The 19411-nt window shown below is 40.7% G+C and overlaps 1 protein-coding gene across 50 annotated transcripts in view; it reads right to left on the bottom strand.

Moving 5' to 3' along the window:
• Positions 1 to 19411, bottom strand: part of ERC1 (ELKS/RAB6-interacting/CAST family member 1) — a 536900-nt gene that overhangs the window by 515515 nt on the left and 1974 nt on the right. The window lies entirely within an intron of this gene.

The raw sequence follows: 19411 nt of genomic DNA, 5'->3' as shown, positions 1-19411 counted from the left end.
GGGAGCTGAGGTAGGAGGATAGCTTGAGCCCAAAAGGTCAAGGCTGCTGTGAGAGTGAGCAGTGATGGCAACACTGCACTCCAGCCTGGGTGATGGAGTGAGACCCTGTCTCAAAAAACAAAAAAAGGAAAAATGTTAAGAAGACTTAAACAGAAACAAAAGGAGAGCCACTGTAATTCCAGGGTGAACACTTCGTCCTTTTGTACCTAGTCTCAAAGTCATTTTCAACACAGCACTTGCAGTTGCTATCACCAAATGCAGTTGGCACATATAAAATTTTTCATTATTTCCAATAATACGGATGTAAAACGCCTAATATTATTTCAGACCTGAGTGGGTCTACTGAAACTACCACAAATAAGGCAGTAAGGTTTCCCAGTACACACTGTGTATATAACGCATGGGTACGCATTATAAACATGTTTCTGGTCTTCTCCAAGAAACGGGTGGAATGGCACACTGCCAGAAGATAAGACTTAAGAAAAAGACCTCAGAAAAGAATTTGCAGAGCATCAAAAATCATATAGCCAGCCGGGCTCGGTAATCCCAGCACTTTCGGAGGCCAAGAAGGACGGATCACCTGAGGTCAGGAGTTCAAGGCCAGCCTGGCCAACATGGTAAAAACCCATTTCTAATAACAATAAAAAAAAATTAGCCAGGTGTGCTGGTACACACCTGTAATGCCAGCTACTCAGGAGGCTGAGGCAGGAGAATCACTTGAACCTGGGAGGTGGAGGTTGCAGTGAGACGATATCATGCCATTGCACTACAGCCTGGGCAACAAGAATGAAACTCTCTGTCAAAAAAAAAAAAAAAATCATATTTCCTTTCTCTTTTTTTTTTTTTTTTTTTGGAGACAGAGTCTTCCTCTGTCACCCAGGCTGGAATGCAGTGGCATGATCTCGGCTCACTGCAACCTCTCTTCCCGGGTTCAAGCGATTCTCCTGCCTCAGCTTCCCAAATAGCTGGGATTACAGGCACCCGCCACCACGCCCAGCTAATTTTTGTATTTTTAGTAGAGATGAGTTTTTACCATGTTGGCCAGGCTGGTCTCGAACTCCTGACCTCAAGTGATCTGCCCACCTCGGCCTCCCAAATTGCTGGGATTACAGGCATGAGCCATGGCACCCAGCCAATATTTCCTTTCTCTTCGACCTGGAAAAGTCCATTTTCCTCCCCTCGGTTACCATGCTTCTCTGAATAAACTCTACCAAGGCAGTTTTTTAAATAGTAATTCTTTATATGTGTACTCACTAAGGTAGAATTACAGACTCAAATTCTGCAGATTTAGCCTGGAGAAATCATAAATTTAAAAGTATCCAAAGAGATTCAAGCAGAATTCAGTGGTTCCTGAAATAACTGAAAAAAGGAGTTATACCATCATGCATTTTAAAGTTTCCAGAAGAGATTTGTATTGCAGAATCTACTTAAATGAAACTTTATAACAGAAATATCATATTACATTGCATATTTATAAAAATCAAACCTTTTACATCACCATATAAAGCATTTAACACAGTATCTAGTTTATAATGAACACTCATCAATATTAATATTTTAAGATAAACAGTTTTTCATATTTTAAAGTTTCTGAATTGGGATGCAGCTTATAATTAACATGTATAACTAAATTATGTTTCTTTTTTTCTAAAAAGAATGAATTATTAAGTTGATGGTACACCCCACCAAAAAGAAATGGCAACTTAAAAGTAAAGAAATACGGTATTATATGCAGTGAACACTTGTCACAATATTTCATTTAATCCCAATAGCAAACCCCTTTCAAGGAGAAAGATTGTATTAGGCCCAGTAAGTTGCCCAAGATCACACAGCTCTATCAAACTCTAAAGTCAAAATCTTGGCCGGGCGCGGTGGCTCACGCCTGTAATCCCAGCACTTTGGGAGGCCGAGGCGGGCGGATCACAAGGTCAGGAGATCAAGACCATCCTGGCTAACACGGTGAAACCCCGTCTCTACTAAAAATACAAAAAATTAGCCGGGCGTGGTGGCGGACACCTGTAGTCTCAGCTACTCGGGAGGCTGAGGCAGGAGAATGGCGTGAACCCAGGATGTGGAGCTTGCAGTGAGCCGAGATAGTGCCGCTGCACTCTAGCCTGGGCAACAGAGACTCTGTCTCAAAAAAAAAAAAACATCTTTTTTACCACCACAAGATACTGCATATTCATCTACTATTATACTCTCACCAAGATGCTTTTATCGATTTTGTTTTAAATGGAGCACCAAGGTTAAAATTAGTTTGCTCAAAGTCACAAACTTTTTTTTTTAAATCCCCATGTTCCTCACAGCTCCTCCCTTCTAACTTCTGTGTTGCTACCTCTTTCCTAAACTCCAGACCTGAATTTCCAACCATCCAGTGAGCAGTTATTCCAGAGCTGTGTTGTCCAATATGGTAGCCACTAGCCACATGCAGCGCTGAGTGCTGAGCACTTGAAAGGTGGCTAGTGAGACCGAGGAACTGAATTTTTATTCTTATTTCATGGGAATTGAAACTTTAAAAACCGATACTTAATTCCATTACTGGAAAAGTTTTAAGCATGTTTGGAATAACCTGGGCATATAAATCTACTTTTTCAACTGTAAATTTTATGATTTACAGATATAAATACAGATGAAATATTTCTGATAAAACTTAGCATTTGAAAATAATGAAAGAACAAAAAAATTAGCATTTCAATTAAGATATACTATGAAAGTATACAATTGATTTCAAAGATCTAGTATTAAAAAATAATGTGGCCGGGCATGGTGGCTCACACCTGTAATCCCAGCACTTTGGGAGGCTGAAGCGGATGGATCACTTGAGTCCAGGAGTTCGAGACCAGCCTGGGCAACATAGCAAGAGCCTGTCTCAAAAAAATAAAAAAAATTTATGTAAATAGATCAGTAATTTTTAAATGTTTTAATGTGTTGTAAATCATATTTTGGACATACTGTGTTAAATAAGTTATAAAATCCAATTGTTTCTTTTTACTCTTTAATGTGGCTACTAAAAATTTTTTAATTACATATGTGGCTCATATTTCTAATAAACAGTGCTTTCTGGCAGCTACTGTTGTCCCACCACAACCATCAATAGCTCGATGAATGACATCACCATCTCTCTAGCTCAGTGCCGTCCAAAAGAACCTTCTCTGATTACAGAAACGTCCTATACCTGATGACTGGGTGATGGTGGTTGACAGTAGTGAACGGTATCTAGCAGAATCCCTGGGTAACAATATCACACAACAGAATACTGTGGAACCAAAGTTCTTAGGAGACGAGAGAAAACCACCTGTTATTCTGACTCTCCTCTGGCGGGGAAAAGAAAGTAGAAACCAAAAACTGCAGACCACTGCTGTCCCACTGAACCTTCTGTAACAGAAATGTTCTATATCTGCACTGTCCAATACAGAGGCCACCAGTCCCATACTGCTGTTAAACACATGTAGCCAGATATTATTTTCTGCTTGAATCTCTGCGCATACTCTTGAATTTATAACTTCATAGTACTCTGAATGAAATTTACAGAATTTAAGAGTCTGTAATTCTATATTTGTGTGGCTAGTGCAACTGAATAACTGAATTTTAAATCTTATTTTATTTAAATTAGTTTAGACATACCTTAATGGCCATACGTGGCTAGTGGCTACTGTACCCAATAGCACTGTTCCTAGCCTAGGGGTTCCATCTGAAAGTCTGAGAGTCACTTTAGTCTTCTTCCTCCCCATCAACTAACTGTCCTTTCCCCACAAAGTGTGTACACACACACACACACACACACACACACAGAGAGAGAGAGAGAGAGAGAGAGAGAGAAAGAGAATTACCCAGTGAGAGAGAGAGAAAGAGACAGAGAGAATGAATTACCCAGTCCTGTTAAAGCTTTTAACTCTGTACGCGTCTCTATCCCCACTGCCACTACTTTAGTTTTTAGGCTTTAGTGGGAACAGGTCCACAGCCTCCTAGTTGGCTTCCTCACGTAGCCTCCTCTTAACCATTTGTTGTAAAATACAAATATACTCCTGTTATTTCCTTTACTCAAAAGTCTCCAAAGTCTTGCCATTGCTCCAAGGTAAAAGTCAGATTTTAACAGGGTTTACAAAGCCCTTCATGATCCAAACCCAATTTCAAGCCTCTTTGGCCACTCCTTAAACCTTCTAGTTCTTGCACGTATCAATAACACTTATCACACTCTACTGTAATTGCCTGTTTACTGTCTCCCTCCCTGGTCACCAGCATCCTGAGGGCGGAGACAGTGCCTCAAACACTGTACTGCCAAGATGGAACACAATACAGAGTAATATATATACACACTATACTATATATATACTATATATATACTATACACCATATATATACTATATTATATATACTATATACACATATATATTGTATATTAGATTTTCCATATTTTTTGAATGAGGAACGAGAAAAAGAAAAAAGGAAATACATATGTACTCTTGAACAACTATAAAAATGAAAAATTTATAAAGCAGACATTTTTGCTATACTATTTACAAGAATTGTATCCTAGGAGGCCAAGATAGAAGATCACTTGAGGCCAAAGAGTTCAAGACCAGCCTGGACTGCAAGACCCTGTCTCTAATAAAAAAAGAAAAGGCCAGATACAGTGATACATGCCTGCAATACCAACACTTTGGGAGGCCAAGGTGAGGGGATCACTTGAGCCCAGGGTTTTGAGACCAACTTGGGCAACACGGCAAAACCCCATCTCTTAAAAACAAAACAAAAAAAATTACAAAAATGAGCTGGGCATGGTGGCATGCCCCTGTAGTCCCAGCTATGCAGGAGGCAAGGTGGGTAGATCACTTAGGAGTGGAAGGTCAAGACTACAGTGAGCTGAAATTGCGCCTAGGTGACAGAGTAACACTGTCTCAAAAACAAAAAAAAATTTGCCAGGACAGTCCCAGCTACTTGGAAGGCTGAAGCAGAAGGATTGATTAAGCCTAAGAATTCGAGGCTGCAATGAGCTCCAGCCTGAGCGAGAAAAATCTGTCTCAAAAAATAGTAATAATACTGGCCAGGTACAGTGGTTCATGCCTGTAATCCCAGCACTTTGGGAGGCCAAGGTGGGTGAATCACGAGGTCAGGAGTTCAAGACCAGCCTGGCCAAGATGGTGAAACCCCGTCTCTACTAAAAATACAAAAATGAGCCAGGTGTGGTGGCAGGCGCCTGTATTCCCAGCTACTTGGAAGGCTGAGGCAGAGAATTGCTTGAACCTGGGAAGCAGAGGTTGCAGTGAGCCAAGATCATGCCACTGCACTCCAGCCTGGGTGACAGAGCGAGACTCTGTCTCACAAAAAAAAAAAAAAGTAATAAGAATTTTAATATAAACTGTTAAGAATCTCAAAAAAAAAGTAATAATAATAAGAATTTTAATATAAACTGTTAAGAATCAAAACCTAATTCTGAACTTTGGAAGGAAATCCTGATTGATGATTTAAAATATACATGTATATACTTGCTGTACAGAAGAAATATAATATCATTATACTTTACCTGCATTTGTCAAGTTCAAACTTAACAAATAATTTATGCCCATTTTCAATTAATTTATTTTAAAAATAACAGGAAACCAGATAAGAACTGCTGCTCTACAAAAATTATCAGGCCCAAAGCATAAGAATAAACAATCACATTATTCAGAATGGATTCAGAAACTTGGCAATACTATAAAATTGACTACAGTAACCACCAGAAAAATCACATGAAATAGCCAATAATTATCTACCTTCAGTAACTTTTTCTGTTTAATAACTTTATATCTAAATGCAAGGGAGAATAACGTCAAGCAAAGGTTCAGCCTAAATTTCATATAAAAGTTTAGAAAAGGGGCCAGGTATGGTGTCTCATGCCTGTAATCCCAACACTGGGAGGCCAAGGTGGGTAGATCACTTAAGCTCAGGAATTTGAGACCAGCCTGGGCAACATGGCAAAACCCCATCTCTACAAAAAATTAGCTGGGTGTGGTGGTGCACTCCTGCAGTCCCAGCCACTCGAAGGCTGATGCAAGAGGATCGCTTGAGCCTGGGAGGTCGAGGCTGTAGTAAGCCATGATAGCACTGCCGCACTCCAGCCTGGGTGACAGAGTGAGACCCCAGGTGAAAATAAATAAAGATTTCTTTAAAAATGTTTAAAGTTTAGAAAAGGGATGGGAACTAATTTGAAGTACTCAAAATTACTTGTCTTTAATGAAAGTAAAGTGAATACTACCATGAAGGTAGAAAAGTCACCTACGTGGCATCTGAAGATGTAAAACATGGCTTCTTCTTACTTCAGAAGAAACCCCTATGAGTCTCTCGGACCATTAATAACTTCTTAATGATGAATCAGAAGTTAAATATGGTCTTTCTTCCTTGAAAAGTTCAGCAACCTGAATTCTATACCTGAATTCTATATGAACAATGAGAAAAAAAAAATTTATACACACACACACACACACACACACACACACACACACACAGAAAAAGGCAGGCAGCCAGAGAAAAGAAAGTCATCAACAGCAATTTTTTTTCAAGTAAGTAAAATCTTTCAAAGGAAAAAAATGCTTAGAAATGTGTTAACCAGCTGAGCATGGTGGCTCACACCTGTAATCCCAGCACTTTGGGGGGCCAAGGCGGGTGGATCACAAGGTCAGGAGTTCGAGACCAGCCTGGCCAACATGGTGAAACCCCATCTCTACTAAAAATACAAAAATCAGCTGGGTGTGGTGGCGGGCACCTGTAATCCCAGCTACTTGGGAGGCTGAGGCAGGAGAATCGTCTGAACCCAGGAGGCGGAGGTTGTAGTGAGCCGAGATCACGTCACTGCACTCCAGCCTGGGCGAGAGGGCAAGACTCCGTCTCAAAAAAAAAAAAGAAAAAAAAGAGAAAGAAAAAAAGAAAGAAATTTATTAACCAGCAGAAATGAATTTTTAAATCCATGTAACTGGCCATAATAATGGGTTGAAAGCGGGGGAAGCATCCAATAGATACGAAACACACTGGACAGATTTTAACATTTACTAATGAATAAAAATCTAGGTATAGGAGGAAACTTTCTTAATCTAATAAAGGACATGTGCAAAAGCAACTATAACAAACATCTGTAGGGAAACAGTTCCACCATGGTGTTCTGGTGACCTGCAGCTTATCTGAGTCTTGGAGGAATGCCCTGTGATCCTCCCATAACAGGAGATGGTGGAAGGCCTATATGGAGCTCTCCCAGATCACCTCTTCCCTATCTTCCTTAGAAGCTGCCATGAGACAGTTTCTCATGGCATCCTGGGTTCTGACAAGGCATAGAATCTTCAGCCCTGCCTAACTTAGAACAGCGCTGTAGAATACAAAACCACTTAGCAGCAGCCTAGAATAGGCTCCTCATCAACAGAGTATCCCCCAGCTCACACTGCAGGCATCAGCCCCTTTTGTTGTGGTGTTATCCTTTTTGGTATGTGGGACAAAGATCACAGGGAGCAGGAACCTTTGGCTTATTCTTCTTTCTGCCGACTATGTAACAGATAAACTGTCTGAGTCTAAAGAGGCTCTCTGTGTCTTTGCCAGTCAAATCAGACAGGCAAGGTCTTAGCCTTGCCTTGTCTTGTGTAAGTGTGCTTGACAACATCATGCCTAACAATGAAAAGTTGAAAGATTTCCCTTTGAGATGGGAAAAGACAATGACGTCTCCTATCTCTATTCAACAACATGCCAGAAATCCCAGCCAGTGAAGAAAAGAAAAAGGTGTAAGAATTGCGAAGAAAAACAGAAAACAGTAATTATTCACAAATGATATGTTATGTAAGTTGGAAAGCCAAAAGAATCTACAGATAAAATTATTATAAGGCTTGATTAGCAAAATACAGAGTCAGCACTCAAAATTCAGTTTTATTTCAATATACCAACAAGTAATGGAAAATAACACTGATCTTAGAATTCTATTTATAATACCATCAGATACTAGGACTAAATTTAACAAAAGATGTGTAATACTGCACAGAAAACTATAAAACATTACTGAGATATATGAAATACAACATAAATAACAGGGATATCATATTCAATTAGTCAAAGATTCCTCATTACAAAAAAGTAATTCTACCCAAATTAATCTACAAATCCAATTAAAGTCCAATTAGGGTCCTAACACATTTCTTTTCTCTTTTTTTTTTGTCTTTTTTTTTTTTTTTTTTTTTTGCATTTTTCATAGAGATAGGGTTTCACTATGTTGCCCAGGCTGGTCTCGAACTCCTGGACTCAAGCAATCCACTCTCCTCAGCATCCCAAAGTGTTGGGATTACAGGCATGAGCCACGGTGCCTGGCCTCCTTAAGAAGTCTTAAATGGCAAGCCACAGAATAAGGTGGAAATATTTGCAACACAAATAACCAAAGAAGGGGTCATATCCAAAATATATAAGGAACTCCTATAATAAGAAAAAAAAGATAAAATTGGGCAAGACATGTGAATAAGCATTTCACAAAAGGTTTCCTAAGTAACCAACATAAAATTATTCAACCTCATTAGTAATAAGTGAAATGCAGATTAAAACCAAGAGATACTACTATAAATCCACCAGAACGGCTAAAGTTAATAATAGTGACAATACTAAGTATTGGCAAAGATATGGAACAAAATGAACTCTCAAACACTCTTTGGGGCATGTAATTTGTAGAACCACAAAGGAGGAATACTGTTTGGCAATTATCTAAAATTCTACATATGCATATCCTATGACCCAGGACTTTCACTCCTGGCCAAATACACAAAAGAATTACATACACATATGCACTAAAAGACTTGCACAAGGCAAGGTGCAGTGGCTCACACCTGTAGTCCCAGCACTTTGGGAGACCAAGGCGGGCAGATTACTTGAGCTCAGGAGTTCAAGACCAGCCTGAGCAGCACAGTAAAACTCCATCTCTACAAAAAAGTACCAAAAAAAAAAAAAAAAAATTAGCCAAGCATGGTGGTATGCACCTGTAGTCCCAGTTACTTGGGAGGCCGAGGTGGGAGGATCACTTGAGCCCAGAAGGTCAAGGCTGCAGTGAGCCATGATCACAACACTTCACTCCAGTCTGGGCGACAGAGTGAAACTGTCTCAAAAAAAAAAAAAAAAAGCCGGGCATGGTGGCTCACACCTGTAATCCCAGCACTTTGAGAGGCTGAGGCAGGTGGATCATTTGAAGCCAGGAGTTCGAGACCAGCCTGGTCAACATGGCAAAAACCCATCTCTACTTAAAATACAAAAAAACAGCTGGGTGTGATGGTGGGCACCTGTAATCCCAGCTACTCGGGAGGCTGGGGCAGGAGAATCACTTGAACCCAGGAGACGGCGGTTGCAGTAAGCAGAGACTGCGCCACTGCACTCCAGCCTGGGCAACAGAGCGAGACTCCGTCTCAGGAAAAAAAAAAGACTTTACAAGAATAGTCATAGTGGCATAATCCATAATAGCCCAAAACTAGAAACAACCTAAATATCCATCAATAATACAATAAACTGTAGTATATTTATACAATGGAATGCTATTTAGCAATGAAAATGAACGAACAGCTACATACAAATCTAAATCTTACAAACAAAATGTTGAGTCAAAGCCAGACATGAATACATACAATATGATTGCATGCATATAAAGATGCAAAACAATCAAAACTAAGCCAAAACTAAAAAGGTCTACACACACACAAAAAGAAGGTGATTCTCCTACAATCAGGACAGAGATTACCTTTATGAGAGAAGGACTGGGTTGTGATTGGGAAGCTTCAAGGAAAGCTTGTGGAATGTCAGTAAGGTCCTAGTGCTTGACCTACATCATGGTTATACAAGTGTCTGATTCATAAATTGTAAAGCTTTACTTTTGTTTTACATACTTTTCTACATATGTGTTACATTCAAGACAGGCTTCAAGGCCGGACACAGTGGCTCATGCCTGTAATCCCAGCATTTTGGGAGGCCAAGACAGGAGGATCATTTGAAGCTATGAATTTGATACCAGCCTGGACAAAAAACCAAAACTCAATATCCACAAAAATAAGTTTTAAAATTAGCCAGGCAAGGTGGCAAGCACCAGCAGTGTGGCTCACGCCTGTAATCCCAGCACTTTGGGAGGCCGAGGTGAGCAGATCACCTGAGGTCAGGAGTTTTGAGACCAGCCTAGCCAACATGGTGAAACTCCATCTCCACTAAAAACAAAAATTAGCCAGGCGTGGTTGCCCAAACCTGTAATCTCAGCTACTTGGGAGGCTGAGGCAGGAGAATCGCTTGAACCTGGGAGGTGCCGTGAGACGAGATCGCATCACTGCACTCCAGTCTGGGCAAAACTCCATCTCAAAAAAACAAACAAACAAAAAAGTTAATTAAAAATAAATAAATACACAAATAATGGCTTCAAGAAAGAATTCCTTCAAAAGGTAAGTTATATTCCTACAGTAAAATTATGTTTAAGGTCTGAATTTTATTTCTTGAGAAGTTTTTACAATTTCAGACACTTAATTTTTTTTGTTTTGAGACAGAATCTTGCTCTGCCACCAGGCTGGGTGCAATGGCGTGATTTTGGCTCACTGCAACCTGTGCGTCCCAGGTTCAAGCGATTCTCTCACCTCAGCTTCCCAAATAGCTAGGACTACAGGCACACACCACCACACCCAGCTAATTTTTGTATTTTTAGTAGAGACGGGGTTTCACCATGTTGGCCAGGATGGCAGAGACACTTAATTTAAGTTCACACAAATTTTCATCCCAAAATTTTCATCCCATTGGGTTATTTTTTTTTTTTTTTTTTTCTGAGACAGGGTCTTGCTCTGTCATCCAGACTGGAGTGCAGTGGTGTAATCCCAGTTCACTGCAACCTCCGCCTCCAGGGTTCAAGGAATTCTCGTGCCTCAGCCTCCAGAGTGGCTGTGATTACAGGCGTGCACCACCACACCCAGCTAATTTTTTTATTTTTTAGTAGAGATGGGGTTTCGCCATGTTGCTCAGGCTGGTCTTGAACTCCTGGCCTCAAGTGATCCACCCACCTCAGTCTGCCAAAGTGCCAGGATTACAGGCGTGAGCCACTGCGCCTGGCCTGATTATCTTATTTCCATGCAAAAGGGCTTCCAAACATAAATGCATTAACAATGAGAAAAAATGAAACTAATATATACAAAAGGGCTGTCACATAAAAATTATCTATTCATCACTTAGCACACCATAATAAAGTTAAAAAGAATACAGGTGTTTAGTTTCATTCTTTGGTGAACAACTAAAAATGACTGTTCAAGAGTTGCCACCTTTCTGAAGCACAGCCCTGATCATGCATCTCCTACTCAGAAATCTTCAATAGCTACACATGCAGTATCTCAAGATTGGAAGGAATCTTAAAAATCACCTAGCGGGCTGGGCACAGTGGCTCACGCCTGTAATCCCAGCACTCTGGGAGGCCAAGACAGGCGGATCACCTGAGGTCAGGAGTTTGAGACCAGCCTGACCAACATGGAGAAATCCCGTCTCTACTAAAAATACAAAATTAGCTGGGCGTGGTGGTGCATGCCTATAATCCCATCTACTCGGGAGGCTGAGGCAGGGGAATCGTTTGAACCCGGGAGGCGGAGGTTGCACCATTGCACTCCAGCCTGGCGACAGAGCGAAACTCCACCTCAAAAAAAAAAAAAAAAAAAAAAAAATCACCTAGCACCAGGTTCAATGCTTGCAACCTGGCAGAGGATGCACTACCTCATAGAAACATTCACACCATCACTGAACAGCCATGGCTCTAGAAAAATAAAAAGCAATAGTAAAATGGAAGGTGGAGGAGAGGGAGAAATCAAGAACACCACACACATTTCCGGCTTAAGCACCCAGTGGTGTCATTTAACAAATTAAGAAACACCAGAGGAAGTGTAGGAATCATACATTCCGTTCTGGATGTGTTCGGTTTAAGGGGCATCCAAATGGAAACATTCAGTAGCAATTCGATAGAGTGGTCCTCAGACTCAGGAGAGAGGTAAAAACTGAAGACATAAAAATGAATACTCAGCACACAGATGAAAAATGAAATAGAAAGTGATGAGAAAGCCCAAAGAAATTCAAACATTTAATAAATGAGCACTGAAAGACTCAAAAGGTGACTGAGAGGCCAGGCACGGTGGCTCACGCCTGTAATCCCAACACTTTGGGAGGCCAAGGCAGACAGATCACCTGAGGCCAGGAGTTCCAGACCAGCCTGGCCAACATGGTGAAACCCCATCTCTACTAAAAATACAAAAATTAGCTGGGTGTGGTGGTGCACACCTGTAATCCCAGCTACTCAAGAGGCTAAGGCAGGAGAATCACTTGAACCCAGGAGGCGGAGGTTGCAGTGAGCCAAGATTGTGCCACTGCACCCCAGCCTGGGCGATAGAGCAAGACTCTGCCTCAAAAAAAAAAAAAAAAAGTGACAGAGAAAGAGCCCAGAGAACCAGCAAGAAAAACAGAAAAGTGCTCTGAAGACCTCAAGAGAAGAGAGAGCTTTACAAAGGAAGGAGAGGTATCCGCTCTGTCAAATGCTGCTGTGGTAGACAGTCCTGAAATGGCTATGAGTGATCTCTGCCTCCCAGTATTCATGCAATTGTGAAATCCTGCCTTGAGTGCACTGGACCTAGTGACTGGCTGATAACAGAATACAACAAAAGTGATACCACATCACTTCCAAGATAAGGTTACAAAAAGATTCTGGCTAATATCTGTCCTCTTTTGAAGACAGAAGCACTGAGATATCATATTTTAAGTAGTCGTATGCAGAAACCCAAATGGCAAGGGACTCATCTCTCCAGCAAGCAGCCAACAAGGACCTCAGGCCTGCCAATTGCCGCATGAGTGAGCTTGGAAACAGCCTCCCCAAGTAGCGCTTTGAGATGACTGCAGCCTTGTGAGTGACCCTGAATCATAGGTGCCAACCGCACCCACATTCCTGATCTACAAAATCTGTGAAACAATAAATGTTTCTTAAGTTAGGGGGTAATTTGTTATATAGCCAATAGAAACTAGCACAGCTGCTAAGAGGTTAAATAAGAACAGGATAGCAAAATAGACATTGGCTATTTTCATACATATTTTCACTAGCTATTTTCAGTTTCACTGAAATAATGGCGATAGAAACAAGACAGAAATAGGTTGAGAAGTCACAGGTGAAGAAATGGAGATACACAGCAAATGCAGAAAACTCTTAAGTGTGTAAAGCAGAGAGCAACTTAGAGCAATAAAGTATAAATCTGGAGTTTTTTATTAAGATGAAGAGACATTTTAAAGTTTAAATGATGATAACATGAAGCCAATAGGGTGGAAAAATACACTCTCATGGAACTTCATTCTTTTATCAAGAAACTCCTCTAAAAGTCTTCAACTTCCTTGGGAAATGTTCTTGCTACCTCTCTGCCTTAACTGAAACCTGACTTTCCAATCAGGACACCTCTTCTCATATAGTCCTTTTAAGTGAAAGCTACTCAGTCTCTTCCACTCCACACCCAATATTGGGAAATGAGGCTGGTACCTTCCTTCCTGCCAGTGCCAGTTCCAGACCACTATTCCCAAACCCTTACGTGAAATCTTAGTCTAATTCTCATGCTATTCAGCAGCAGTCTTCAACCTCTACCTCTTCACTATCAGCTAATGACCACCTGGACATCCCCCATACTCAGTAAGGATATGCTGACAACTAGTTCACAGCTGCCATTATCCTCTATGCCACCAGTCTTGCTACCATCCTGTGTCATTTCAATAAATGTATGGATGAGTCTAACACCAAGCTCCTCAAACCCAAGATCCTCAACAAGCACCTCTTTATTTCCTGGGTATTCAACTTGTGAATTCACATTATTATGCTAGCATCCATTCATTCATCAAGTATTTAATAAGTATCTAATAGATAGTTCCTGTCCTCAAGAAATCTAGGACACATATGTTCGTACTTTCCACAAAGACGGCATGAAAAAACCTAGCTGACGTATACATAAATTCCAACTACTGCATTTCCTTTATTTATCAGTCAAGTAACCAAGTCAATTCTAGGCAACTACTGTCTGATGTGACTTAGTGAATCCATGTTTGATCCTAGCAGTCACTATTTCCCTTGACAGGCTTCTAAAACTATCTTTTAAATAATCTATTCTAAAATAGTGCCTGGGCAACATAATGACACCTTGTCTCTCTACAAATTTTTTTTAATTAGCCAGGCATGGTGGCACATGGCTACAGTCCCAGCTACTCTGGAGGCTGAGGTGGGAAGATCGCTTGAGCCCAGGAATTCAAGGCTGCAGTAAGCTATAACCACACCATTGCATTCCAGACTGAATAACAGACCAAGACCCTTCTCAAAAAGTATAAAATATTGCCAGTGTTCAATATCAGAGTGGAAGATCAAATGTTTCTTATATTTATGCAATTTTAGAATAGGTAATGTCCTATTACACAAAATTTCACTGGCTAAAAAGAAAAAACAAGAAACTGCAAACAGTGATTGCCTTCAGAAAGAACTAGATGGGATAGGAGACACTTTTAACTGTGTATTCTCTTATACCTTCTAATTTAGTACATATATTACCTATTTCTTAAAATAAGTGTACATAAAATTAACAACAACAATAAGAAGTCATGTACCTTTCCTTAGCACTCCCAGGTTGCCTATTTTGTTCTGAAAAGAATGATTTTTTTTAATTTACAGATGGGGTCTCACTATGTAGCCCAGGCTGGAGTGCAGTGGCTATACACATATGCAATCATAGCACACTACGGCCTTGATCTCCTGGACTCAAGCAATCCTCCTGCCTCAGCCTCCAGAGCAGCTGGAACTACAGGCATGTGACACTGTGCCTGGCTAAAATATTTCTTAAAAATCTACCCGGAGAATGAGGCCAGGTGTGGTCGCTCATGCCTGTAATCCCAGCACTCTGAGAGGCCAAGGCAGGCGGATCATGAGGTCAGGAGATCAAGACCATCCTGGCTAACACAGTGAAACCCTGTCTCTACAAAAAATACAAAAAAAAAAAAAAAAAAAAAAAAGCCAGGCATGGTGGCGGGCACCTGTAGTCCCAGCTACTCCGGAGGCTGAGGCAGAATGGTGTGAACCCAGGAGGCGGAGATTGCAGTGAGCCAAGATTGCGCCACTGCACTCCAGCCTGGGCAACAAAGAGAGACTCCATCTCAAAAAACAAAACAAAACAAAACAAAAAAACAGAGAAGTAAAAAACTAAAAGACTCTTACATTTGTCTCATCTATCTCACACTAAAACTTAGTCATTTCCCTGTTACTAGACATCATAATCAAGCAGAATTCTCTCTTACTCAACATTCTGACACAACTTTAAACAATGACACCGCTGACCGTTCCCTCCTTCTTGAAAGCTTCCTTTCCTTCACTTCTAGAATATCATACTCGCCTGGTTTCCCTCCTGACTCAATGATTTCTTATCACTCTCCTTTACTGGTTCCTCTTGATTTCCCCTCACGTATCTAGAAGGTAAGTTCCATGAAGGTGAAAACTTTTGTCAGGTTTATATCCCCAATGCCTAAAAAGGTACCTAGAAGAACCATACTCACTAAGTAACTTATGAATGAATAAGTGAATGAATCAGTCCCCTAGGCTCAGATGTTTGGATCTCTTCTGCACCAAAATTCACTCCCCTGATGATCTCACCTATCTCATAATCATAAATACTACAAAGAAGCTGAAAACAGCCACATTTCTCACTCTTCCTGGACATCACCCTGAACTTCTGGTTTCTCCACAAACATGCTCCATGAATTACCATCTCCAATTCAGTTACTGGCAACTTTATTCTTCCAGTTATTCAGGCCAAAAACCTTATTCTTTATTCTTGTTTGGCCCACATCCCGCAAACAACCACCACAAATTCTATAGGTCTACCCTCAAAATACATACAAAATCCAACCCCTCCTCCCCATTTCACCTTGGTCAGAGATACCCTCACCTGGAACAATACAGCATAAGCTCCTGACTACTGCCCGTACTTTTATTTATTTATTATTTATTTGAGATAGCCTTCCCTCACTCTGTCGCCCAGGCTGGAGTGCAACGACGGAATGACAGCTCACTGCAACCTCGAACCCCTAGGTTCAAGTGATCCTCCTGCCTCAGTCTCCTGAGTAGCTGAGACTATAGGCACATACTGCCATGCTAATTTTTTTTTTTTTTTTTTGAGACAGAGTCTTGCTCTGTCACCCAGGCTGGAGTGCAATAGCATGATCTCCACTCACTGCAACCTCCGCCTCCTGGGTTCAAGAGATTTTCCTTTCCTGCCTTAGCCTTGCGAGTAGCCAGGATTCCAGGCACGCGCCACCACCCCCAGCTAATTGTTTGTATTTTCAGTAGAGACGGGGTTTCACCATGCTGGCCAGGCTGGTCTCGAACCCCTGACCTCATGATCCGCCCGCCTTGGCCTCCCAAAGTGCTGGGATTACAGGCGTGAGCCACCGCACCCGGCCTAATTTTTTTATTTTTGTAGAGACATGGTCTCGCTATGTTGCCCAGCCATCCTCCCACCTCGGCCTCCCAAAGTGCTGGGAGAACTGTTCACTACTATGATTCCAGCATCTAGAATATGTGGTACATAATATGTATTTAATATATACTTATTAAGTAAAAATAGTATACACAGTTAAACTTCAAATGATGTTAGTGAACCAGCTAATTATGTGCCCAAACTGTTCTAAATACATGAATTAATTCATTTGACCAGCTTAAGAGGTTAGGTACTACTGTTATTATTTCTATTTTGCAGATGAAGAAATTAAGGTACAGGTTAAGGTTAGGAAATAAACAACATTAAGCAGTTTGCCCTACATCATACCACGGCAAAGCCAGGATTTGAACTCAGGCACTCTGACCCCAGAACCCAAACTCTAGTACACTGAAAGACTTGGTGAGCAATAGATTTCAATTACATTCCACACACAAAAAATAAATAAGAAAAAAAAACAAATTATATTCCACATAATCTGTATGCTAAGTTTATTTTACTATATGTCTCTGAAAACTGATAATCAATGTACTACTGATTCTTAAACCAAAATACTTCATTTCTTGATCTTTTTCCATTAATGTTTCTGATGAAATATGTGTAAAATACACATTTAACAACTCTCATACTTCTAAATGTAAACATAGTGTAAAACCGAGCAGCTGTTGCTATGAAAACCTTCACTTTTTTTTTTTTGAGACGGAGTTTTGCCGTGACTCAGGCTGGAGTGCAGTGGTGCAATCTCGGCTCACTGCAAGCTCCACCTCCCAGGTTCAAGCAATTCTCCTGCCTCAGCCTCCTGAGTAGCTGGGGTTACAGGTGTGCACCACCACACCCAGCTAATTTTTATTTTTATTTTTTGAGATGGAATCTCGCTCTGTAGCCCAGACTGGAGTGCAGTGGCATGATCTCGGCTCACTGCAGCCTCTGCCTCCCAGGCTCAAGCAATTCTTCTGCCTCAGCCTCCTGAGTAACTGGGATTACAGGCATGCGCCACCACGCCCGGCTAATTTTTATATTTTTAGTAGAGACAGGGTTTCGCCATGTTGGTCAGGCTGGTCTCGAACTCCTGACCTCGTGATCCACCCACCTCAGCCTCCCAAAGTGCTGGGACTACAGGCGTGAGCCACCGTGCCCGGACAAATTTTTGTATTTTTAGTAGAGATGGGGTTTCACCATGTTGGCCAGGCTAGTCTCGAACTCCTGACCTCATGATCCACCCGCCTCGGCCTCCCAAAGTGCTGGGATTACAGGCATGAGCCATGGCGCCCGGTCAAGAACCTTCACTTTTAAGTTTGCAGTATTAATGTTGAATTAACAGACTGGCATACTTATCTATGACACAGGTAATGAAGGGAAAAAAACACCTCAGTAGACTCAACAAGGATATCACAAGTAATGACTAGCAAGCAACATTTTTTGAAAAATAAAATGTAGGCATAGTTTCAGGCACAAGAAATGCTAAACGAAATAGCTTACTTTTACCTTAAGACTTTCCCCAAATTATGTGATTTCATTCCTACAAGGACAAGAATCACAGCTTACTACCAGCCATGCAAATGTCATTTTAGGAGTACACACAAGTTTTACCCAGTATCTTAGTTCACATTTGTCCCAATTAATTAAGTCTATGTATAATTTAAAAGCGAAAACTAGATATGTCAATTTTGTTTTCCTTCTAACTAATCCAAAGTCAAAACTGTTCACTTTACCAAATGAATTAACTGAATACAGTTAATTAAATCTTTTATTTATAATTATAAATTGGAACACACACTTTCTCACTTAATACCCATTATGTCCTGTTTCCCATACCTCTCTATAAAGCAGAAGTATTTGCTGGAAGACAATAATCTGCTCATTAAGTAGGCACTTAGAAAAAGCAACGATCTGCAACTACTGAAATTCTTATCTGTATATTTCTCTTTTGGGTTACAAGAAAGCACTTCTCTGGCTATTTTCCCAAATAAACTAGGCAAGCCTTGGGAAAGTCACTGCTTAAATCCCACTTTCTGACAGCTTCTCTTCCTCCATAAATGAATTATTGAGAGCCATGTCTACTTCCATCCATTACATAATACATGTCCATCATGGGACCTGTTTTCTGAACAAGAAATAGCTTAAATGACACTAACTGATAAGTAGGGCCAGAGAATACTGTAATCTAACAGGGAGCAAGAATCCAGAAAAGAAGATTCTGATTTACAGTGCTAAGTTGTGAAAGAGTGATGTGAAGAACATTGAACACTGCTTACTCTAACTAATATTTCCATACAAAGTGACACACCTGCCCCCAAAATGTTTTTAAAGCACTTGACTCCAAGAACATTTCTCAGAAATTGAGGAGCCTACCAAAAAAAAAAGAGTTCCATTTCATTTCAAAGTGTTTTAATAAAGACTGCAAGAAATATAACTGCAAATGAGAAATAAAATTTCAACAATTTAGCACTGAACACAAAATGTTTAAAAGTCAAGGTGTACTGAGCAAGCAACACGCTATAAAAGACGGTTGTACTTTAAAACATTTAAGCATTTTTCATATAATTAGCTCCAACAGAACTATTCCAATTGTTCACTTTATCCACCCAAAGCAGTCAACCACAACCACCTGCAACTATTATTCAGCAATGTGCCTTCCAAAGCAACCACCTGAGTTTGGGGCCTTCTCTCAAGGGGCCAGGATAAAGCCTGTAAAACGGTGGTATAAAGAGATCTTTTAGGCATTGGGGGGAAAAAAAACTGGAAGACACCACCTTAAAGGAGCTAAGCGTAATGCGACCCAAATGGTGGCTGCCAGAACGAAGTTGTCTAAACCGAAGATCTCCCTCTTCTTCGGTGTAAAACTTTCAGATACATCCACGCTCACAATTTACCTGAGCCAAAGTAAGGGGATTCTCTTCCCTCTCCGACCCCCA

This window comes from Pan troglodytes, chromosome 10, assembly GCF_028858775.2.
Source record: "Pan troglodytes isolate AG18354 chromosome 10, NHGRI_mPanTro3-v2.0_pri, whole genome shotgun sequence".
Lineage (NCBI taxonomy): Eukaryota > Metazoa > Chordata > Mammalia > Primates > Hominidae > Pan > Pan troglodytes.
This window is presented reverse-complemented; position numbering and strand designations above follow the sequence as displayed.